Below are 25412 nucleotides of genomic sequence, written 5' to 3' on the forward strand. Positions count from 1 at the left end.
ATGCAAGGATGAACAAGAGCTTGGATAGGGATTACCTTAACAATCCAGTGACTCGTTGACAAAGGCTTATTACAGTGGATAGGGTTAATGTTAGCAAATGCAATTGAGCTAGGATTAATCATGATTCATTAGAAAGCAAACAGGATATTGATTTCAGTAGGCACATGCATACAATGGAGTGAACTAATAAAATATTTGCAATCTTAATCTCTCCAACAAAAGGATTTCAGCTCAACAAGTGGATTAAGATGAGAGATCAAGATCATATTGACATATCTCTCTAGTGTTTGAGGGGGAAAGATAGTTGAAGCATAATACCCCATGATGCCACTTTCTCCATCAAGCAAGCCTGATTAGTTAGAGTAGTCCAATGGACAAAACCTTCAAGCATTCGAATGCTTCTACTGATGATGGGGACTCCCATGTTTTTTTTCGAGCTTGAATCTCAAAGATGGAAGGATTCAAATGGAGCTTTCATGGCTACCCAAGAATTCCATTCATGTTGATGTTCAGCTTCATGTCTTCAATCCGGGTAGAAGGGGGAAAAAGGGGCTGAAGGACCTCTTAAGGGCTACACTTCCAAATATTGTGCATTGAATTAAGATCTTGGGATAAGCTTTAATGGTTGTCCTCAAGCAGTGTATAGAAGGTGCTTCACCAAGAAGAAGGCCAACAAGAGGGGGCAAAAGAAGATCAAGTTTACTAGAGGGGGGGAGTATTGCATGCCCTAGGGATTCCTTGCACCAGCAATAGGAGAGGAGCAAAGACTGAGTAAGAAGCAAGCAACTCAGTGCAAATTGTACCACATTTTGTGGGTTGCTGTTGCTGTTGTCCACATGGCCTAGAAACTGGGCACAAGGGCGCTTTGCAAGTGGAGAATCACTCCATGAAGCTTGTGGAGCACCTGGAGGTTGGGGCTGAAGATTGTTGCAGCAAGAGGAAGAGATTTGGGGGTATTCCACCATGGGAGCTTGAGGGAAAAGCTTGTTGGGAAAGAGAGAGAAATCTAGAGCAAAAAATAACTATGATTTTTCTCTCCTCTAAAATTCTGAATCTCCAACTTGCCCTGGAACCCCTAAATTTTGCATGCAAAGAAGTGATGACCCATTGAGTTAGCCATTTTACCTCCAGATATCTCTAAGTCTTTAACTATAGCTCCTGCTTGCTCTAAAAAGCTTAGACTCTAACTATGGTCCTTCCTACTATACTTGTACATATAACATGAGTAACTAGGATTTGAGATTTGAAAAATGAGAAATAGAAAAGAAAAAAAGGACCAAAGCCTGATGCTTTGATACCACTTGTAATTAATCAAGCTCAGAGGAGAGAGGAAAATGAGCTAAAGAGAGAAAAAAGAAGAGAAAAAATACTAGGAGAGAGAGAAAGATAGAAAAGGGAGAAGAAAGAAGGAGGAAGCCATGGAAGCTGGAGATGAAGGTGAAGTGTATGTTCTTGATAATGACTCATTGCCATAAACTAGAGCTCTTACACCTTATATACCCCAGTTAGTGTGATTGGGTGTCTAACCCCTAGTTCCTATGTATCCCGCTTGTTATACCTTCCTGGATGGCATTGGTTGAGTTGGGTTGTCTAGGTTATCATCATTGGTTTAGAGTGTGCAAATTTTGGCTTGAGGAGCAACAAATCAAGAAATCGTGTCCAACAATGTGACGAGTGGAAAATGGACACATCTTCCAACAAGAATACGGCCTCCTTTTATTACTTTCCATCCTCTTATACATCTCATTCTTTTCTTTTAAATGTGGAATATGAATTTGTATTACTCAAGAAGGTGGAATTACAGCTTCCCAGGAACAGAAGAAGAGGAGAGAGAAAGATAGGAAGAAGATAGAGAGAGAGAGAGAAAGAGGGAGGAAGAAGGAGAAGCCATGAGAGCTGAAGAGAGGTGGAAGAGAGATTTCTTGGAAGTCAAGAGGGTGCCTCTTTGCATCTACATGGAGCTTCATGTTCTCTTGAGCCTTTTTGAGATTGGCATTGCATTGTTGAAGCAAGTCCTACATGCGGTCCAACTCTTCTTTCCCCAAGGGGTTAATCTTCTCATTGAAGACCATGGTGGAGAGAGGCACCCAATAACCATACAATGCCTCAAAGGGGGATACTCTAATACTCGAATGAGTGGAGTTTTTGTAAGAAAACTTAGCCAAATGCAGCCACACATCCCAAGCATTCTACACATCATGACAAAATTGTCTCAAGTAGGTCTCAAGCCACTTGTTAATCTGCTCGGTTTCCCGTCCATTTGGGGATGATAGGCTGTAGATAGAGCTAGTTTGGTCCCCATGGAGCTGAAAACTGTCTATCAAAATTAACTCATAAATTTAGTATCCTAGTCATGCACTATGACATGTGGCAATCCATGCAACCTAAATACATGCTCCATAAATTGAGTGGCAACTTGAAACGTTGTGAACTGAGATTTTGTAGGGATGAAATGGGCTGCTTTAGTGAGGCGATCAACTACCACATAGATATTGTTCCAGCCCTTCTTGGTTGTAGGCAACCCGGTGATGAAGTCCATCGTAAGGTGGGTCCATTTGCCCTCAGGTATAGGCAAAGGGTATGGGAAAAGGCTGCAATAATCCACCCGATTTAAGAGTGTTGTCCTTATTTCGCTGACAAGACACACCCCTAAGTGACCAGAAATCAGAGAAGAATGCATCTCTTCAAGTATCCGTTGAGTAAAAGGGGAGACATGGGGAATCACAATACGGTCATGTGTCCAAATAAAACCATTGTGGAGCTGATAAGCAAGTAAGCCTCTTGGAGTTCTTCTATCCAATCATGATGGAGTTCAGTGATAGATGAGACCTTACATGCCCACATGCGAGAGAGTGCATCAACCACTACATTATCCTTGCCACGGGTGTGAGTAATCTCAAAGTCATAGTTTTGTAAGGTGGCTACCCATCTGCGTTGCTTGGGAGTTAGGTTGGGCTGAGTCAAGAAGTATTTGAGCACATGGTGGTCACTTTTCACTTTAAATTTACTGCCATATAAGTAGTGATGCCACTTTTTGATAGCATGAATGGCTGCCAACATCTCCTAATCATAGACATGCAATTGTCTCTCTATATCATCCAATTTGCGGCTCTCAAAGGCTATCACACCATGTTCTTGTAGCAAGACACCACCAATACCCCATCCACTAGCATCACACTAAATGGTAAATTCTTTCGAGAAGTCAAAGCACACAAGAATGGGGGCTGAGGTAAGCAATTCCTTCAGCTCTACTGAAAACTGCGATCAGCCAAGGCATCCCAAAAGAAGGCTTCTTTTTTCATCCTATCAATCAATGGTGCTGCAATTGTAGCATAATGGCAGATAAATCTCCAATAAAAGGAGGAGAGACCAAGAAAACCACACAATGAGGTGGTGTTAGTAGGGGTGGGCCAACAGTCCTGAACACATTGCACTTTCTTAGGGTCAGCTTGGATGCCTTTCTCACTAACGATGTGTCCCAAGTACTCAACCCCAATTTGCATAAAAACACACTTTCTTTCCTTGGCAAACAATTGATGCTCTCTTAGTACATCAAAAACTTGCTTGACATGGTGTAAATGCTCATGCAGTGATTTGTTGTAAATGAGTATATCATCAAAGAATACCAACACAAACAGAAAAATCCATGGCTACAATATCTTATTCAGGAGGCTCTGAAATGTGACAGGGGCATTAGTGAGCCCAAATGGCATGACAAGGAAGTGGTACAAGCCACAATCAGTCAGAAAAGCTGTCTTAACTTCATCACCCTCTCTCATTCATATTTGGTGGTATCCGGATCTCAAATCAATCTTGGTGAAGTAGCGGGCTCCCTTGAGCTCATCAAGCAAGTCATCAATTCTAGGAATAGGATACCTATTTTTGACTATGATCTTATTGAGATCACAATAGTCAATGCACATTTGAAAGGACCCATCCTTTTTCTTGACCAATAGAACCGGGGAGGCATAAGGGAAAGAGCTAGGCTCGATGAATCCCATCTCAATGAACTCCCTAACTTGCTTGGCTACTTCCTCTCTCGCTCACATTTAGAGAGTTGATATGTGGGTTTATTGACTGGTTTGGCATGGGGCTCCAAGTCAATTGGGTGGTCTACTTGCCTCTTAGGTGGAAGGGTGGTGGGGGTTTGAAAGAGATCCCGATATTCAGCCAAGAGTGTCTTTAATGCTGTATCTTTCTTCCAAGAATTGTGCTGGTCATCAACATCAATATTCAAATGCAAAACAAAGATATGTGAGTGCTGCTTAAATTCCTTTTTCAGTTGTCTTGCTATTATAAGTTGAAAATCTACATTTGTTTTGATGCATTCCAAATGTACAAGATGCCCATGCACCACAAAATCCATGTACAACTAAGGGAAGTCCATAGAAATCTTCCCCAACTGCTTCAACCAATCACAGCCTAAGACAACATGCATGGGGCCCATATCAAGTGTAATTAGGTCCACCACTGCTGCATAATTTCCATCCAACCTAAGAGGCACTTGTGTGCAAATATGGGTGCTTATCTCTTCACTCCTGTTAGTCACTTGGAATTTTAGAGGTTGTTATAATTCAGTAGGGATACATGTGAGATAGGCAAGGGTGGATTTGTTCACAAAATTGTATGCTGCCACTATCTATGAGGATATATACATTCTTTCCATTAATGTTTCCATGTACCCGAAGAGTACTCGGGCTCCTAGAACTCATCCATGCATCCATGGAGATTGAGCAAACTGATATTGGGGGGGGGGTGGGTAAAGTATCAGTTCTAGCCAAGCCAAATGTGGTGCTGTTTACCGCAACACAGAGGAGCGGGAAATGGAAAGAGAGAAAAGAAGGAAAAGGCACCTTAAATGGCAACTAGACCCGGAAAAAGATTAAATGCACGGGCACGATCCTCAAGAAGTCTTGGAGTCGCCCAAGGAGAGTAAAAGAATAAAAAGCGCACCATTAAGTGCGAAAACACTTCCAAAACCTTGTAAAAGAGCGCCAGGCTCACTCCTGTGCAAATTGCATGCATTAGTTGGGGATAGGATAGACTAGAACGGTGGGAAATGAGGAAATGGGCCTAGGCTAATGGCCGGCCATGTAAAAAAGGGGGATGACCGCCCATGGAAATTAGGGCATGTATATAAAGTTGAAAAGTGAATGGGAAGCTCATTCTTGTGCGTGGCAAAAGCTTCTTCTTCTTCTTCTCTTGTCTCTTGCCTTCTTGCTTGTGCTTGAGAGAGGGATTGAGAGAGTGTGAGGGAGTGAGGGAGTGATTGTGTGAGAGCGAGGGATCTTGGAGAAGAAGCTCTCCATCTTCTCTCTTCATCCTCTCCTCCTTTCTTCTCTTCTCTTGTCTCGCACATGGCTATGGAGGATGAAGCCCATGGGAGAGGGATTGAGGTTGCTTGAGCTTGCCTCAAGGATCGTGGAGCTACCGGTGTGCAAGAAAGAGGAGGGTACTCAATCGAGCATCAAGGTAAGCTCACTACACCCGTAAGGTAGGCATTGCGCATCGGCTATGTGAGAGGTAGCCATGGCCGCTCGGTTCGAAACACTTGAGCAATAAGTGGTCTGTAGGTCTCGGGGTAGAGCTCAAAGCTGCCCTCCATTTTCCTTCTTTTCTCTTTTTCCATTTCCCGCTCCTCTGTACTGCGGTAAACAGTAATGCAGGTAGCACATTCTAGCACATTGGCAATAAAATCTTTGGAGATCTAATAGAAAAAAAAGCATTAGCAATATATTTGGATGACATATCGATCCATACAAAAAACTGGGAACAACATAAAAACTTTTAGAATAAGCATTAAGCAAGATACAAAAATATAACTTGCAACACCAACCATAGAAATGTAAATGGGAATCAATGTGTTTAAAATTCCTTGGATTCATCATCTTACTAGCTCTAGCATATACATTGATTCAACAAAAATCAATGTAGTTCAACAATTTCCAAGGCCTACAACCATTAAAAACCTCCAAAGCTTCTTGGGATTAATCACCTTTTCAACAACATTTACCCCTAATCTAGCTTTTAAAACATAGCCACTAAGAAACCTATTGAAGAAGGGGCTACAAAATTAGAATTTGGTATAAAGTCCACAAATATGAATGGACACAATAGTGTCAAGAAAGCTTCAAAAAGCTTAAGAAAGACATGTAAGCATCCATACAATTAAGCTATACCGATTTCAACAAAGACTTCAAACAAATGTAGGTTTGGGAGTAATCCTCCTACAACAATAACAAGAAGAGAGATGCCAACCAATTTCGTACATCAGCCATGCACTAACCAAAGCAAATGAAAATTATAGTATTATAGATAAAGAACCACTAGCAATAGTTTAGGCTATCAACAAACTACAAACTATATCCATACTTACATGGCAAAAAATTCATAATAGAGACATATTAACAACCCGTAGTACCAATGATGTAGAAAAACACCCACTAAAAGAAAGGCTCCTAAGATGGATACTGGCCCTAGAAGAATATAGCTTTATCATCACATACACAAGAGGAAAAAAAATATAATCGTGGACAACCTATCTCAAATCCCTAAAGTGTAGAATACACATGAATGTGAAATCCCAAATGATAGAAACACATTGGTAACAATGCAACAATCAAATGAAAACATATCACAATTCATTTTAACAATAAGGAAATACTTTATGCACCCACTGACAAAACATGATCAAATTGAAGACAATCTATTATATTTCACACAAGGGAACAAATAAGCTAGATTCAATGTAATCATCACTAGTGCAAACATACATGGATTAGTACCACATGAAAGCTAGAGTTTGAGTGGAAGCACAAAAGTGGAAGAAAGAGAAAAGCAATAGCTATGGCATATGGAGCAAGAGAGCAAGAGAGCAAGAGAGAGAGAGACAGTGTATGTGGGAACTCCAACAACCACAATGTGTGATAGGTCATCCCTTATTTAATATCCACTAAAAGAATAAAATATAAATTGATAGTGATGGGCGCGTGCTACCTGTAGTGTACATGTGTCCAGTTATGGTGTGTGAAGTAAATACAGGGTGATGTAGGCATAGATGCCTTTACCCCCAACAACCTCCCACTTAAAGGTGAATGTGCCTCTAGTGAAGGGAGGATAAGAAAAAGTGACAAAGTATAAATGTACATAAATTACAATAGGATGAAGGATAGACGCCATCTCATCCTATGTCCATTATCTTCCTAAGGAAGGAAAAATATTCCATTGAGAGACTTTTAGTGAGTAGATCTACATGATTCTTGTCAATTGGGATCTTGACAAGCTCAACAAACTTGTCCTCTACTACCTCCCTGATGGAGTGATAGCACATCTCAATGTGCTTTGTCTTCACATGGAAGATTGGATTCTTGGCCAACTGAATAGCACTTGTAGAATCAGAATACAATGTAGGAAAAATAGTAATACTAAGGTCTGTATAGGGCCTTCTTATAAGCCTCAATGGCTACAACATACTTTACCTCAATAGTAGTAGATAAGGCCATGCATTTTTGCACCCTGGACATCTAAGAAAAAACACCTCCAACAAAAGTGAAGATATACCTAGAGGTCGACTTCTTACTATTTGCATGTCTTGCATAGTTGGAGTCAGTGTAACCCATGACTATAGTATCCCGACTACGATAGTAGATGCTCATACCTTCAGTGCCTTTTAGGTAGCTTATGATACCCTTCATAACATCCCAATGTCACAAGCCAAGTATAGCTATATAGTGTGCCATAAATTCCACTATAAACACTATGTTTGGATGAGTCGCTATCATGGCATACATCAAACTACCCACTGCGGATCCATAAGGAATCTTGGCCATCAACCTTCTACTCATTTGACTTGGGACAATCTACCTGATTGAATTTTACATGGGAACGTAAAGGACAACCAATAGGCTTACATAATGCATATGGAAGCAATCAAGGACCTTTTGTATGTAGTCCTTCTATGACAAGTAAAGTAGCCCCTTAGAGCGATCACCACATGATGCACATGCCAAGAATATGTGAGGTCTATCCCATGCCCTTCATCTCAAGTCTCTTCTTGATTTGACTTTTCAAGGCATCCAGCTCATCATGAGCTCTCTTAACAATCAACATATTATCCACATAAAGTACCAAGATAGTAAGGTTACCATCACGAGCCTTCTTTGCGTAGAGACACGGATCCATATCACTACATGTATATCCCTATGAATACATGAAAGCATCAAACTTGTGGTACCATTCTCTAGGTGCTTGCTTAAGGTCATAAATGCTCTTTCTCAACTTACACACTAGGTTCTCCCTTGCCTTTTTCCTCAAAGCCCTTAGGTTGCTACTTATAAAACTCATCATGAAGGTTCCCATGTAAGAAAGCTGCCTTTATATCAATTTAATAAAGCTCCAAATCTAACTATGCAACCAAAGTCATTTCTAATTGTAAGGTAGTCATCTTCACCATAGGAGAGAGGACCTCATCAAAGTCAACACCATGCTCTTGCATAAAACCCTTTGCAATCAATTTGGCCTTATTGCCAGCTTGGGAGTCTAGGGGTACTCTTCAACTTATACATCCACTTGCATGGCAAAGCATGCTTTCCACTAGGTAAGGGAACCAAATCCCACACATGATTTTTTTTTTGTTGGCAACGAGTCATATTCTAACTGCATTACTGTCTCCCAAGAGTGATTATCACCTCTGTGCATAGCCTCATCATAGATAAAATACTCACCAACATTTGCCACCATAACATAGTCCATGGAGGGTGCAAATTGTTCATGCTGATGTATATCTCTAGTAGACCATTGCAAAACAGGCTGTGAGGCTTAGACATCTTGTTCAATATCATGATCATGGGCCATTGGAACAACAATTGCAGGTTTTTTAGCTAGCTCTAGGTAATAGGAGGCTCCTCCAAAATATCACTATGCATACCTCAACTTGTTGCTTAGCTTGGTTATGCATCTTCTTCTCATGGAAAAAAACATCATGGCAACAAATGACCTTCCTAGCTTGCAGATCCCATAGGTGATCACTTATATCCCCATAGTAAAAAAAATGCATTTCATTGATTTAGGATCCAACTTATTGCGTTTGTCCTTGGAAACATGGCAAAAAACCCCACATCCAAAGACATACAAATGAGCAAATGATGAAGGTTTTCTAGACCATATCTCTTCTACAAACCTGACAACTAATAGTAGTGCACGGGAACCTATTTATGAAATCTACAATGTAGTAATTGCCTCAATCCAAAAATACTATGGTAAGCCTACTTGTCTAAGCATACCATGTACTCTCTATTAAATTGTTGTATATATGTGCTATGATATACCATTTTGGGGTGGGTGTAAGGTGCAGTCAATTGACACTTAATACCCCACTCATCAAAAAATTTCTCAAATACTTTAGAGACATATTCAATCCTATTGTTTGACCTTAGGTATTTCAGCCTATACCGAGACTAGTTCTCAACAAGAGCAAGCTAATGCTGAAAGATAGCCAATACATCCAATTTCTACTTTATGGGATATGCCTAGACCTTATGAGAATAATCATAAATGAAAGTCACAAAGTAATTCGTGCCACCTAGGAGTTAACAGGGCATGGGACCACATATAATAGAATGAACAAGAGCTAAAGACTCACCCATGTGTGTAATGCCAAACTTCTCATAAGAATTGTGTGTTTGCCTACCACCATAAAGACAATGATCACATGAATCAAAACATTTGTAGTCAAGGGGTAGAAGATAGTGCAAAGGAGAAAGTATTTTCACTCCTTTTAAGGACATGCACATAAGGTGATGATGCCATAAAGATACATGTGATATGTTAGTCAAAACCAAAACATGGTTAATAGATCCAGATACGAGCAAGTGATAGAGGCTGCTAGCCTTGGCACCTCGAGCAAAGACAAGATTCCCACTCATAATCTTCCGTGTAGAATCATCAAAAGATACATGATACCCTACATAATTGAACTATGCAACAAAGAGAAGGCTTTTAATTAGAGCTGAAATATGGTGTATGTCATGTAAAATAAAAGTGTTGCTTGAAGCAAATTGCAGTCTAACATCATCAATGTTAATAATATCCAATGCAAAGTCATTTCCTAGTCTCCCAGAACCTGTCATACTACGATAGAAATGAGACTAATCCTTAGGCAAGATAACACGAAAAGAAGTCCTCAAATCAAGTAGCAAACATTGTGGGTAAGGCATCAATAAACTAACTAGCATCAAGAGAAAAAGATGCCAAGATGCAATCATCATCAAACTCAAGCTCTAAGGCATTTATCTTCTCAATTTGGGCGTACTAGAAACAATGCTATGATCATTAGACTTATCTTGCACTTCGTCTTTGCCTTTGTTCTTGTGTTATAATTGTATATATAATGGTACTATGGCCTAATATGACCGCACTTCCCACAATAATAGCTTGTAAGAGAGGCCTTATGACCATGAGACTTACAGTAGGATTGCCCGTGAGATTGAGAATTCTATGAATCTCTACCACGATGGTTGTTATTGCTTTTATCAACATGTTTGCCCCTAAAAATCAATGCATGAAAAGTACAACATGCATCCATATTCTTTCTATTTATCTTCTCTATAAGTAAGGCACCCTCAACATCCTAGAGTCTCAAACCATGTTTAGGCATATTAGCACACATGGTAGTATGGAAAGTATTCCATGGCTCAAGAAGTTTCACATTGAGCAAGAAAAAGGGAGGAAGATTATCCTTGAATTCAATACTTATGAAGTAAATTCGTTGAAAATTGAATGAAAAACTTTAGTCCCTTCATGCGAAGGTCCATGAGCTATTTCAACCAATACATTTGTGAAGTAGAACTTTGCTTGTCATAAAGATTGCATATATTTTCTCATAATTACCAAGCATTATCCTTAGGTGTTAGAACATTGAAATAAGCATATTTTGACAATAACAATATAATAGTGGATTTACATAGCTCATCCAACTCATCTCAAGTATCTTGACCAATGTCTTTAGGCTTTACACTCCTAGTTTTCAAAGACCTAACCTACTTATTTTGAACCAATAACTGCTATATTTGTGTCTTTCAATGAGTGAAGTTTGTGCCATCAAGGTTTTCAATATTAAAAAAACACTATCATTCAAAGAACCACCCATAATGATAGTATACTAATGCAAAATTTAAGAGAATGGGCTTCCACAAATGACTACAAGCCAGTCCCCAAAACTTAGCCAAAACAAAGGAAAAATAGGAGGGAAGATCAAAGTATAGAGCTATCCACGAATTACAAGCAATAGATAGCCAAAGTACAAAGTCTACTCTCTAAGATAATACTAGAAATTGTAATGACAAAAATGCTAAAATAAAAGTAGCTATATATGTCAATCCAAGTGTGGGCAAATAGCCAAGAAAGCAAGCTCCCACTACTAGGGATATCTGAGTAACATCTAGAATACAAAGAATGTAACTAGTAGTGACTAAGCATAGACCACCAGTACACCAAATACTATCACAAAATCAAATTGTCATACATCACTGGCAATTAACAAAGGTAAGTATCAATGTCCAAATTATATGGAATCAAATTAGTCCACAAGTGGAGGTAACTGCATCCAATAGCATACAAAAGAGCATATACATGACTCAAAGAACCAATCTCTTGAAGGGGCCCCGAGACCTACGGACTGCTTATTGATCAAGCATTTCAAGCCGAGCGGCCATGGCTACCTCTCACATAGCCGGCGCGCCATGCCTATCTTACGAGTGTAGTGAGCTTATCTTGATGCTCGATCGAGTACCATCCTCTCTCTTGCACACCGATAGCTCCACGATCCTTGTGGCAAGATCAAGCAACCTCAATCCCTCTCCCATGAGCTCCATCCTCCATAGCCGCGTGCGCGAGAGAAGAGAAGAGAAGAGAAGAAGAGAAGAGGAGATGGTGAAGAGCTTCATCCTCTTGATCCCTCACTTCCACACACTCACTCCCTCACACTCTCACACTCCCTCTCTCAAGAGCACACACAAGAAAGAAGGAGAAGAGAAGAGAAGAAGAAGAGAACCACTTTTTGCCACACACAAGAATGAGCTTCTCATTCATTATTGAACTTTATATACATGCCCTCCCTTTTTTGGGTGATCATCCTCTTTTTTTTACAAGGCCGGCCATTGGCCTAAGCCCATTTCTCATTTCCCACCATTCCAATTTATCCTATTCCCAACTAATGCATACAATTTGCACAGGAGCAAGCCTGGCACTCTTTTACAAGGATTCGGGAGCGCTTCCACACTTAATGGTGCGCCTTTTACTCTTTTGCTGTCTCGGGGTGACATTGAGACTTTTCAGGGGTCGTGCCCGGACATTTAAATTTTCAGGGCGCCTTTTCCTTCTTTTATCCTGCGCCTTTTTTGCTATTTCCTTTTTTCCATTTTCTTGCTCCTCTGTGCTGCGGTAAATACGGTAAACATTACCCCCCTCCTAGCCAAGTGCTAGTCCCATGGCACTGCAGTGGGATAGTTTGGTCGCTGCTAAGCGGAACTAGTGGGTAGATGATACAGATTCAAAGGTGAGGGTGTGAGTGAGAGGTGATGGAGTTGAATGGCGATGACCAGGAGAGATTCCGGCGTGTTTTAGGCTTCATGAAGATGCTCGGCATTTCTCACACAGTTGTGGTTTCCATTCGGCGACGACTGATAGGTTATCTAGTTGGCTGGTGAAGAATATGTAGCCGGTCGTCCCTCGAGCATCAGAAAAGAAATGCTTGATCAATAATCAATCCCTTAAGAGGATGGTATTGGAGGGATTTATTCTGGAGGAACCCCCTGAAGTCTACTTTGACAAAGATATTTTCGTCTTCGTATTGAAGATTTGTGTCTTTGATTTGAAGATCTTTGTCTTTGATTTCAAGATCTTCAAAGCTGCGTTGAAGGTCTTCACCCTTGCATTGAAAATCTTCAGGCTTGTGGAATCAATAAGCGATCCGTAGATCTTGAGGCGTTAGGCATGCATCTTTGGAAGATGAGGTTCCAAGATCTATGCCAATGGCAGATCTATTACTAAATACTCCTTTTGCTCGCTTTGGTTCAGTCATGGCAGTCATCAGCAGGCAGATGGTTGGCGACATGAAGCATGTTAGGTCCGTCCAATCCAATGCGGAAAGGCTCCTGAAACAGTAGCAATGGTGTCATGTCCGGCACATGGGAAAAGTTTTGGTCATTAAAGGATGCTGTGGGTGATCCTCTTCAACTGAGTAGCTGGTTCTTGAAACTCGAATATAACCTGCAAGAAAAGTTGTGCACTCACTAAGGGGTGTGTCTGCCTCTCCGTGTAGTATGTGGTGCCCGTGGCAGTGGAACTGCGAGATGGGTCTAACCTTGGGCAAGCCCTTGGTAATGTCCCACACTTGGGGACCTAGTTCATGTGTTGTTGGAGGTGCGGTGCAAGTCTTCGGGTGACAGGTCTGAAAGTCCTGCCCTTGATATGCCCTAAGTGTGAAGGAGCAACAAGGTGAAGGGAAGTTGCAAGCGCATCATGTGAAGTCCTCTCTCTCTTATCTTTGCTTAGTAGTAGATTCATCCCTTGGCTTTGCTATTCTTTGCTATTGTCTCTTCTTTCCAGCTCACCTTTTCTTTTGTTGCCTTGGGGATTTTTTTTTTCTGAAGAGGCTATACATAGATGCATGTGATACAAGGGCATGACAGGAGTTTAATCCTCGTCATCCGAATGGCGGGTAGGGGATTGTGGAGGGCGGGGGGCTTTGTTAAGGAATTTGCGACTCAGCAAGTAGCCCTTGAGATTGAGGTGGGTTTTGAGAGTGGTGGTGGAAAGGAAAGGGTGGTTGCACTATGTGAATTTACTGTCGCTCATATCCTCAAGCAGTGCAATACAGAAGGATGGAAAAAGAGTAGCGCGCATCATGAGGAGAGTCATGGTGCTGCTATCTATGGCATTGGGGTCGAAGTAAAGGGGTGGGAGGTGGCGTTCTTAAGGTGCAGGTTCTTGTTGGATTAGGACCCTAATTAGTCTAAGATAACTACAGGTTGTTATGAAGGCGGGGTCAGGACAGGATGCGAACTCACTAAGGAATCTATCTATGGAACTGTACAAATTAGGGAGGGTAAATACAAAAGCATCCTTATAGGAGGTGCTATTGGCATTATAGATGATAGGGAAGTCAAACCTGCCGTGGATGGACGGATTAAAATCCACGCCTACCCTTTGAGGATACGGCATGAAAATGGGGTCGTTTCTCTCAGAAGGGAGGGTGTTACAAAACGCCATCCAAGTGTCAAGGTTGACGTAAAAAATGCATCTTCTCCAGTTGGGTTGGCAATTATAGCCCTCCACCGATCTAGGCACCTAGAGGACTTTATCATGCCAAAATTCGCGGTCCTCGGCTCCCCAAGCAGTTGGGTTGGCCTCTCGCTTTGCTAGCCACTTGTCCTTGAGCCTTGCACCCATAGCAATTACTCTATTTAGTGTAGTGGGAAGCTCAAAGCTCAAGTCGAAGGGGTTGCGGGCACATTCCTGCTGTTTCCAGATGATCAGCTCTGCATGGAAGCCAACGGGGGGGTCCTCAAGGCACGGTGGAAGAGGGGCAGGTTGTCTTGGGACAGGTCTGACATTTAGCTTCTTCCTTGCCTTCTCCACCATTTCTCTTCTGCACTTAGCCATGGCTGCTTTCCTCTCAGCAGATGTGTCAGTGGGTTGCACTTCATCTTGTCGTGGAGGAGGGGTGGTGGGACGTAGTCCTCCTCCTGAGGTCCCAGATCAAACTCTGGTTCACCCCCTTTTGCATGCACATCTTCTTGCACCTTCTCTTCTGTGAAGCCAAGCTCTTTGCACCGTCAGGCCTACCTGTGTAAGGTATTTTCTTTGCTCCTCTAGGCTCTGTGGCGGGCCTCCTAGTTGTAGTGGTACGTGTAGGCCTGCTGTTAGGGCTCTGCGTGCAATGGCTAGCTTCTTCTGCAGCTAATCATTGGCCTCGTTTTCTTCTGTTTGGGTGGAGTGAAGCAGTGTGTTGAGGAAAGTGTGCTGCTGGGCTATCATAGAGAGCTGGGTAGCCTCTGCCTGATTTTTAGCCAACACTCTATCTCCCTCTGCTTTGGCCAATCGGCATGCCAGGTCTCGTACCCTTCTTTCGTTGTGGTTCGCCCATTCCTTCACTGTCTTCTCCATATCTTCCAGGCTCTCCCCTTGATGGAGGGTCATAGCCATGAGTCTTTGCTCTTGGTCCTCAAGCTCGCGCTGTAGGTGGGATTGCTCCTGGTGTTCATTGGCGATTTGCGCATTGAGCTGATCCAGCTTTACCTGCATTCTTCGCACCTACTCTCCTCTTAGCTAGTCTAGCTCTGCAGTCTCCTGTTCGATCTTCTCAAGCTGGTTTTGTGCCTCCAGGTTGACTGCAGTGAGCTGCTTGTTCTTGCGCCGCAGGTGAGCAGTGGTTTCCCTCTCTCCATTGAGGCGATCCATTAGTATTTTTCTTCTTTCCTCCCAGGCAACATCACGTTCCTTTAGGGCTTTTGCTTCTTCTGCATCTCTATTGCTGGCTTCCTCCTTTGGCACATCAATCTCCCTTTGGTATTCTGCTATCTGTTTAGTTTTCTCTAGCTGGAGAGTGGCTCTTGATTCTCACTCTATTGCCAACTCTTCCATGGCAGTTCTCTTTTCTTCCTTGGCCTTTTCTAGCTGCGAGAGCAGCTCTCTAACGTACTCATCGTACTGGCCTGTTGGAGGTGGGGGATGAGACATGGTGGCGGCGGTGATAATGGCTTCTGTTTTCTGTCTTTTAAGCTCTGGCCTTGGCTCCACCTCAGCCGTGGCTGCCCTCTTCACTCCTGACATTGGGGTGGTCACGCCCGCTTCTCTTGCCAACTCCCTTTCCACCAGGAACTGCAGCCATGTGACCATATTGCTCTCATCGACCTTTCGAGAAGTTCCTGAGGCGGGGATGGTCATTACGGAAGCAGCAGGGCTAGTTGGCACAAAACTGGGGGGACAGGCGTGATGGCCTCCTTGCCCTTGCCCTCTGCGAGATCGGCGCCGGGATGGAATTTGGCATGTTCAAGCTTGTGTCCAGGTTCTCATCCTCCTAGGGCGGGGTTTGCTTTCTTTGCCATTGTTGTTGCTCCACAGATAGGCGAATTGCAAGTTCCACATCTTCTTGTTCCTTCTTCCTCAAGGCTTCTTCCTCCTCCTCAGCCCTTCTTTTCCTCTCCTCTTCAGCCTTTCTAGACTCCTCTTCCATTCTTTGTGCATCCTCTTTTTCTTTCCTTTTCCTCTCTACTTCCTGGGCTCTTGACACTCTTTGCACTTTCTGCAGTTTCTCTTTCTCTTTCTTCCTCCTTTCTTCTTCCCTTTGCTATTGGAAGCGCTTAGTGCACTGCTCTCTTTGCTGCTGCTGGCGCTGTTCCTCTTGCTTTTCTTCTTCCTCGCTACTCTCATCCGTTTCTATTTCCTCATCAGAGCCAGAGGATTCTTTATAGTGTGGTGAGGGTGGTGGTCTCTCCTGCTCCTCCTCTGCTGCTCCTGCATTCTTTACCGCTTCTTCAATGAGGGCAGTTAGTACACCTCTGTATCCAACGAATGATGCCTTGGAGGTGGCCTTCTTCCTGTCTTTTGCTGCTGCTAGGGATTCACCTCCAATAGGTTGGCTTCCCAGATCCAATGCTACGGCAGCCTTCTCGATTGTGTGTCGTACATACTCATTCCAGTCAACCTCTTCTGGTGCATTGGCAAAGAGGCTTTCAAGCATAGGCACATTTATTCTGCCCATATAGGCAGTATATCGACGGCTGGAGAAGAGGGTGTGCATGACTTTAGCATGCATGCGGATTTCGTCATCAGGGATGTCCTGGATATTGACTCCATCGTTGGACCTCACCTGGTTCTTGTCCATTTTTAGCATAGCAAAGACGTCCCTTTTTGGTCTCTTTATGGCCCTTGATTCCAGGCCCAATGCCTTTTCTACCAGTTCCTTACTTAAGGGCACCCTGACTTGCCTGGCAGCATCCCCCCTTCCCATAGTCACCGTGGCACTCTTGGAGGTAGAGTCAAAAGTTCGTAAGAACTCAACACCTTGCGTGATCCACCCTTGCTCCACCTTCTCCACATACTTGGTCATTTTGCACTTTTCTATGACCTGCTTAGTTGCTTCCTGTGTTTCCACGACCCTGGATAGGTTGTGGACAGTTTGGAAATTCAGTCGTCCGTAAGCTTGAATTTCTAGATTCAGCATGTATTTTTGCTTTTCTTCTTCCGTGAAGGGAAGCTTATGAGCGTAGTCATGATGAGCCATCTTGGGTTCCTTCCTAGCAAAAATACTTTTCGTTAATCACAAGTGGAAAAGGAAAACATGGCTAAATGAAGCTAAGCATGAAAATTACGCAAACAGGCATGCAAAGAACTTGAACAATTTTGCTCACTAATTTTTATTTTGATCACTACTGAGTTCAACCTTTCAACAATTATTTATGCCTCGTTGGCCTTCCTCCCCCTCGGAAAGATGAAAATCCTACCTAGGATTTGAACGAAGTGGTGCGGATATCAAAGGTGGTTGTGATGGGGTGTTCCGGCCAACAGCCACCCATAAAATACAGGGTTGTACTGAAGTTGGGTGTGACAATCGAGTTCACAGGGTTGTACGGAAACTTGGGAGATATAGGTCAAGACATCCTGAAAAATATCTCCGGTATTAAGGCGGCTTGCAACGTGCAGTTCTACTTCCGTAAGGAATTGGTCAATGTAAGGATGGGCTAGGACCTGGTCATCTAAGTGTTGGTTCCGGGTAATGGCCAAAACTCTAAATGAAAGAGGTGCCACATAAGTAGGATCGTACTCTATGGTTTTGACTGCCCTCCTTTGTTCAGCATTTGTCATGATGCGACAGCCTTTCTTTTCCCATTGGATCCACAGAGTGAACCACTACTGTAAGAATGAGGAAGTTGAGCTTGCAAGCTGCGTGAGCTCATGTAATTCTTTTTCGGGAGCAGAACGAGGAGGCTTACGGTATGAGGTGATTAGTCGCCTGAGAACAGCTTGCTCCTTTGAGATTTCTTTATTTGCTATTAGTTCAGCAGCAATCTTGGGGAACTTAACGGTCATAAACTCGTATTCCTCCCAAGTGCATGGTAATGCATGAACATCGGAAGTAAGTGGTTCATCAAGAAGACCTAGGTCCAACTGCTCATAACTCCTCGCAAATGTGGTGAAAGTGTGGTCTAACACCTTAATGCAGGTCACAAGGTCATCTCCCGAAGTTTCAACAAGGTCTTTAGCCAAATAAAGGAAAGGGCGCAGTGCATACGAAGGCCTAAGACTTGCTGGTGGTGATGGTGCAATTGAGCTGGACAGCAGTGACTCCATTGCTGGTGTCACGGTTGTGGCTTTGCACTCTGCAGCACTTTGAAGTGCTGTAGGGAGCTTTGGTGGCATGGAAGTTGTGCTGGGTTCAGAGTGCTCAGTCACAGAAGTATTCAACTCTTTTGAGTGAGGTAAGCTTGAGGCTTTTAGCGATTGCTTTGGTCGATAAATTTGCTGGGACTTATGAGTCACAGCCAACAGTGGTTTGCTAACTACAGCCCGGGCGCTATGTTTACAAGCCTGTCTTGTTGGAGTGAGGTTGCTTGGAGATGAGCCTTTAGGCTTGCCCTTCTTAGGCACCCAAATCTAGGGGTTGCCTTCATAGTAGCATTGTGCTCGCAAGAGATCCTTGGGGATCCATCGCGGTGTGGTTGTGTGTCTACGTGGATAGTGATTGTTTTGGCGTTTAGAAGCACGTTTGGGTGGTCTACCCGGAGGTGATCTTTGCCGCTTTGGCACCCATATCAGCTTAGACGCCTTGGCCTTGTGAGCACTCTTGGTGGGTTTGGGTCTAGGGTCTAGAGCTTTGCGTGAGACTTTAGTGTCCTTCTGCGTAGACTAGAGCGTAAGTGCGGTCGTAGCGATTTCTACCAGTGGCTTCACACTGTTGAAAGGGTCAGAACAGCCCTTGCTGAAAGTCATCACTATGCGCACATTGCCTATAGCAAGATGGATGCGATCTAAATTATAATCCACATTACAATTTTTCTGCTTCTTAAAAATACGACCTAATAGTGACATACTACCGGCCTCTTTTGTGTTAGGCAACACGTGAAAGAAAGCTGGTATACATTCAGACTCGATAGAAATGACCACTTTGCACTTCCCTAAGAGGTGTAAGCATTGCCCACAAATGGGGTGAGTTTGGCATTGGTGGGCTGCAGTTTAGGTTGACCAATGCCTGTCCACTGGTCATGCATCAAGGCATTGTAATTGGCACCTTCGTCAATCAGAGCATAAAAGGAATAGGTCTTTTCCGCAGTGACGGTGATTCGTAAGTAGGCGGGTGCCACTGCTTCTTCATCTTGATCTGTTATTTCTGTAATAGTAGCCACGCGGACGTTGACAGGGGCTTCCAACGTAGGTGGCTCATGCAACGGGTGGGAAGGAGGATAGTATTTTTTTATGCGGCTACCATTGAAGAAGCCGATTCCTTCGCCTTCGAGCATCTCTAATTCAACATTGCCCGTTTGACTAATTGTGCATACTCGAAAAGGTCCCAGTCCACGGAATTTCATTTTCTGTTTGTGACCCTTCATAGAGTATAGCAGAACGAGATCCCCCTGATCAAAGTCACGTTGTTTGACATGCTTGTCAAACCACATTTTCCTTCATGCTTTCTCACAAGTCAGTGCATGGGTGGCCAAGAGCCGGGTTTCCGTGAGACGTTCTAGCTCTACCAAGCGATTTGTCCAAGCGTCTTGTCCCTCCCAGTGCTCCTGCATTGCTATCCTTAAGCTAGGGACAAAGAACTCTAAGGGCAGAATGGCCTCCGTTCCATAAGTCAACCTAAAGGGCGTCTGGCTTGTAGCCGTTTTATAAGCCGTACGATAGGCCCACAAGGCCGCCATTAACTTGTTGTCCCAGTCACTCCGAGATGTAGATACCACTTTTGTGAGTACATTGACTAGGATTTTATTGGTGGATTCCGCTAGTCCGTTAGCCTGAGGGTAATAAGGCAAGGATTTTCTGTGAATGATTAGAAAAGTAGAGAGTAGATGCGATATCACCTCATTAACGAAGTGTGTGCCTTGATCACTGACTAATTCTATTGGACACCCAAACCGTGAAATGACCTGCTCCCACAAGAACTTGGCGGTGGTTCTAGCGTCGTTCTTCCTTGTAGCTCTTGCCTTTGCCCACTTCGTTAGGTAATCAGTTTGGCCACTATGATGTAGCGAGCCTGAGAGTATTGTGCCGCAGGACTGATAGGCCCAATGAAGTCGATGCCCCATTTTTCAAAGGGTTGTTGGGCTATGACAGGGGTCAACTCCATTTTATCCTTGCACACGGGCACCTTGGTTCTTTGGCATTCATCGCAGTACTTCACAAATTTAGCAGCATCAAGGAATAGGGTGGGCCACCATAGTTGGGATTGCAGTACCTTTCGGGCTGTTGTATCCCTGCTAAAGTGTCCTCCAGTGATTCCACCGTGTGCTTCTTTCAATGCATCATGCATCTCGTGCTCACACATGCATCTGCGCAACAAACCGTCTTGTCCTAGCCTATAGAGTTGGTCGGCTATCAATTGGTATGGTTGGACTTTCACAATAAGTCTCCTCAGCCTTGCCTTCTCAATTGGTCTCTCAAGTAATCCGTTTTCCAGCACCCGAACTACATCATCGGCCCAATATGGTGTCAGATCAGCTTTAAACAATTCTCTCTTACTAGAGAAGTTAAAGAGATGAGCATTTGGTAAATCGTCAGGTATGCCTTGTCCAGCGGCTTCTCCTGTGGGTATGCGGGACATATGGTCAGCCATGTAATGTTGTTTTCCTTTGCGGACCACCACAGAGAAGTCAAATTCCAATAGGAGAAGTAACCATCTAGCTATGTGTCCTGTAGCGCAAGGCTTGTTCACAAGATAGAGCAAGGCTTGATGGTCAACAAAGAAGACAAAGGGAGTGGCCAACAGATAATATCTAAATTTCTTTACAGCAAATACCATGGCCAACCCCTCCCTTTCTGTGGTAGAATAATTCATCTCGGTCTCTGTGAGCTACCTGCTGGCAAAACTCATCGGATAGTCTAAGTTATGTTCACCAGGCTAGCATAACACGGCCCCAATAGCAAACTTAGAGGCGTCTATGTGCACATGAAACACTATGTTCCAGTCTGGGGCTCGTAAGATTGGTGCAGTGGTAAGAGCCTTCTTCAACTCTTCATATGCGTGCTGGCATTCCTCAGTCCACTCGAACATGATCAATAGCTTATACAATGGTCTAGCAATCAGTGTGTAATTTAGTACAAAGCGGCGATAGTATCCAGTATGTCCTAAGAAGCACTGAACTCCCTTGTAGTTATTGGGTGGCAGAAGGTCGACAATGACTTTGACTTTTGAAAAGTCCATGTGATGCCGTTCTTTGACACCACGTGCCCTAGGATACATCCGTGTTTCACCCAGAACTGGCACTTCAAGGGGTTCAATGAGAGGTTGTATAACCGACACCGTTCAAAGACAGCTCTCAATTTCTCCAAGTGTTCGGCCCAACTAGAGTGTACACATAAGTCGTCTACAAACACCTCTAGTTCGTGCCTAAGCATATCTTTGAAGATGGTGCACATTAATAGTTGGAAAGTTGCAGACGCATTCATCAGCCCAAAGGGCATGACAATGTAGGTGAATACACCCCATTCCATGGGGCGAAGGCAGTCTTGTGCCTGTCATCAGGGTACACTTGCACTTGATTGTAGCCCAAGAAGCTGTCCAGAAAACTGTAGGCCTCTTTACCTGCTACCCTCTCAAGCATGTGCTCGGTGTATGGTAAGGGGTAGTTATCCCTCTTCGTCGCAGCATTAACTTTCTTGTAATTAACGCACACTCAGATTTTTCCGTTCTTCTTCATCACGATCACAATCGGTGAAACCCAGTTCGTGTGCTCAATCTCATATATGAATCCTATCTTCATGAGCTTATCAATCTCCTCTTTTACTGCATGGGCGTGTTTGGGATTCATGGGGTAAGGTCGTTGCTTTGTTGGCACTGCATCAGGGACCATTGGGATATTATGAGTCACAACCCTAGGGTTGACCCCTTTAAGCTCTTCCAATGTCCAGGCAAATACATCCATATACTCTTGCAAGACTGCAACAAGTTTGGCCTCCTCATCCTCGGTCAAATCTTTTGCAATGAATACAGGTCTTGGCTTCTCGCCCTCCCTAGCCAAGTTGACTTCGTTGACTTTGGTGGGTCCTTTGATCGATTCACTAGTTTGGCCCTGCCTCTTTGCACCTAGCAGAATCACTACTCTGTCACCCTTTTTAAATTTTGTAAACCGTGTGGGTAGATCCTACGGTTTCTTTTGCCTCTCTGCTTCTGAGCCCTTCTCTTGCGTCTTGGCCTCCTCCTTTAATCTCCTGCGCCTTAGGTGGACTGGCAAGTCCCCTTTTGTGCGTTTGACCTTAGAGAGTTGGGATATCTCAGGATCACTCTCAGTGCTGACTTCCGATTTTGAGTTAAACTCGCATCCCTCGCTCGGGGAAGGAGTTTACCCAGGGGGTCGTAGTTCAGTAGGTGCATCCGTCTTGAGCACTGGGATCACCCATGGTCGTGCTACCCCGGCTTGCTCGTAATCCACAGCTCCCATGTGTTCTAGCCAGGATCTATCACAATCCATCCGCATGACTCCTTTTTCACCCCAATTCGTCCTTTCCTTCCTGGGTCTCGGGTCTGCCTTGATTTGTTCTATCATTCTCCCTTCTGTGTCATACTCTATTCTATCTATCCCTTCCTCACTTTCATCTCTTGTAGAGCGGCAGTCCTTATATTCCTCATCGTCAGAGTCTTGCTCTTCAGACCGTTCATCATTGCCTAAGCTTTCCTCTTCAGTCTCCTTGTCGTCAGTAACTAAAGCCCAATTGTATAACAAATTCAGGTCGTGGACTTTGGTCCATTTCCATTCTGCCTTTGTCAACAGATCACGTAGAGGCTTTAGGTTGGCAGCCAAGTTGCCCTTCAGTATGTCTGTCAGATACTCTACGTTTTCCTGAAGCTCTAGCTTATTGCTAGGGATATGGAATGAGACTGGTTTCCTTGGGTTGAGTGAGCTTCCTGTCATCATGCAGAGTGGCATAGTTGGATCCTCCATTGGCATGGTTGAGGCTTTAGTAGCCTGCGGATATAGTTCTGATGCCAGGAGGCATATTCCACGGTGGATTCCGTGAGGTTTTATGGTGGATTCCGTAAACTTAGATGACCGGGGCTCATACGCAAAGAGGATTCTTTGTGCGAGAAGTTGATGGGGACGCCTGTCCTTTTCGGGCGTTTCATTAATTTAGTGTGTACATGGGTGATTCCATAGCGGGTGATTCCGCAAAATGCATATTAAATTAATAAGCGTTTATGAGTTTAGAGTGCGCACTCGTAATAAATTAAGGTTAGGATTTATTTCTAACCAGTTGATTTATTTATGTAGCTGAAGACTGCTAGGTATTCACTTTTGTCGGTTTAATTGTGTTATTTTACTAACGATTGTGAATGCTTCAGTTGATGTGTAGAGATAGCAGCAGTGGCGGAGGAAAGCATTGGAGTCTAGCGGGTTTTCGACTCTTGGATTAGATTTTGATAGGCGCCACGCCTATATTTTGTTATGTCTATTGAGACATCGATTATTTATTATTATTTTTGTATGCGCTTATGCGCCTGGATATGTTATTTCTATTTGGACATTGAGATTGGGCGTGCCAGTCACTATGGGCACCGTCCATTAGCTTTATTTTCTTATTTTTGGTAGAAAGCAAACTCAAAAGCTAAAAAGCTTGTCATATTTTTGTAATTGGGCTATTTTTGAGCATAAAGATTGGAAATATACATTAAATACATGCTTTGTGAAGCGCTCACACAAGGCATGGGGGAGATTGAACCCAATTTGTCTCTTGTCTCATGTCGTGCTTGCTTTTACATGGGTTTTTGTGCTAAAAAGTAGAGTACTTTGTTCTTGGGGACCTTCCGGGATTCACCACGTGAGCTATCTGCGTCCGATCTGCGCACCAGTGGTATCAGAGCGGAGCAGAGATCAAGGGCTTCCAATCGCTACCAATCTCGGGCGAAGGCGGAGCTCCAGGAACAAACGGCCTCTACAGTCAATCTCGTCGCGAACCGTCGATACAGGCAGACTTCTGGCGATCAAGAACCCCTATTTCCACTGTCAGATCGCGAAGGACCAATCTCTGTCGACGGAGGACCACTCATACATGTTCTTCATCAAGTCGTTGCAAACAGAGATAATATTTCTTCTTAATCAAGTTTAGTTTGACCTTAAAGCTTAGTCTTAAGCTTAAGAAGCTTTATAAGCTTCAAATCGTCAAAACGACTGGCAAGAGAAGGCTCCGAAAAATCCGCGTGGAGAAAAACGGCCCCCCCCCTTCACGAAAAAACGGCGGCCTGTTTTCTCCTTCTTAAGCTTATTAAGCTTAAGCTTAATTCATTAAGCTTAAGTTACTCCAAACTCTGCAAGTCAGTTAAGGCAAACAAGTCTGTAAACTCCGGGTCCTGCGCTCCAGAAGTCAAGTTCAGTAAGTCACTTGGAATCAAGTACTGCAAGTTCTGCAAGTCGGCCTAAGTCCAGCAAGTCAACAACCCTGCAAGTCTGTTAAGTCTGCAACTCTGCAAGTCAGACTAAATCAGAACTGACTAGTGCTTAAAACTCATAGAAGACTTGTTCGTATGCAAAAACTCTGAACTGGAAAGTTGTTTGCAGCAAGCTGTTCTACCTATCTACAAGTTCGTTGAAGTACTTTCAGCAAACGGAGACAGAAATATTTCAGAATTTCTGAAAATTGAAGAAGAAAATACCCAAAAATACATAGCCTTGTAACCCCAAATTTGAGCTACGCTCATCCCGCTAACTGATTTTGAGTGAGAAAGGTTTGTTGAGTTTTACAGGATGACTACCCCACATATGGATGATCCTATGGCTGAAGACGACCTACCCGAGCCTACCATGGAACAAAAGCTGGATCTTATCATGCTGCAATTGGAAGAAGAGCGAAGAGCTAGGCAAGCCTTGCAAGCGCAATTGACAAAGCTACAAGGAGCGTCCACTGATAAAGAAGAACCTCAAGCTGAAGATCTGATTCGCCGTACCATCGACGCCACTCTTGAAGCACAAACCATTCGCAAGGAATCCAAGATAAGTAAACGAAGTTTCAAGTTTCGTACTTTCAATGGCATAAGAGAAGGAAAGACTGTTTTATCATTCATTAGCCAGTTTGATGACTATTTCCATGAGGAAACTTATCCTGAGAAAGATAAAATCAAGTGTGTAACTAATCATCTGATAGATAGAGCATCACTTTGGTGGACTGTAGTCTGTAAGAGCATAGAATGTCCTGCTACATGGGAA

Source organism: Lygodium microphyllum, chromosome 1 (assembly GCF_053477565.2).
Source record: "Lygodium microphyllum isolate KBCC chromosome 1, Lygodium_microphyllum_v1.1.10, whole genome shotgun sequence".
Lineage (NCBI taxonomy): Eukaryota > Viridiplantae > Streptophyta > Polypodiopsida > Schizaeales > Lygodiaceae > Lygodium > Lygodium microphyllum.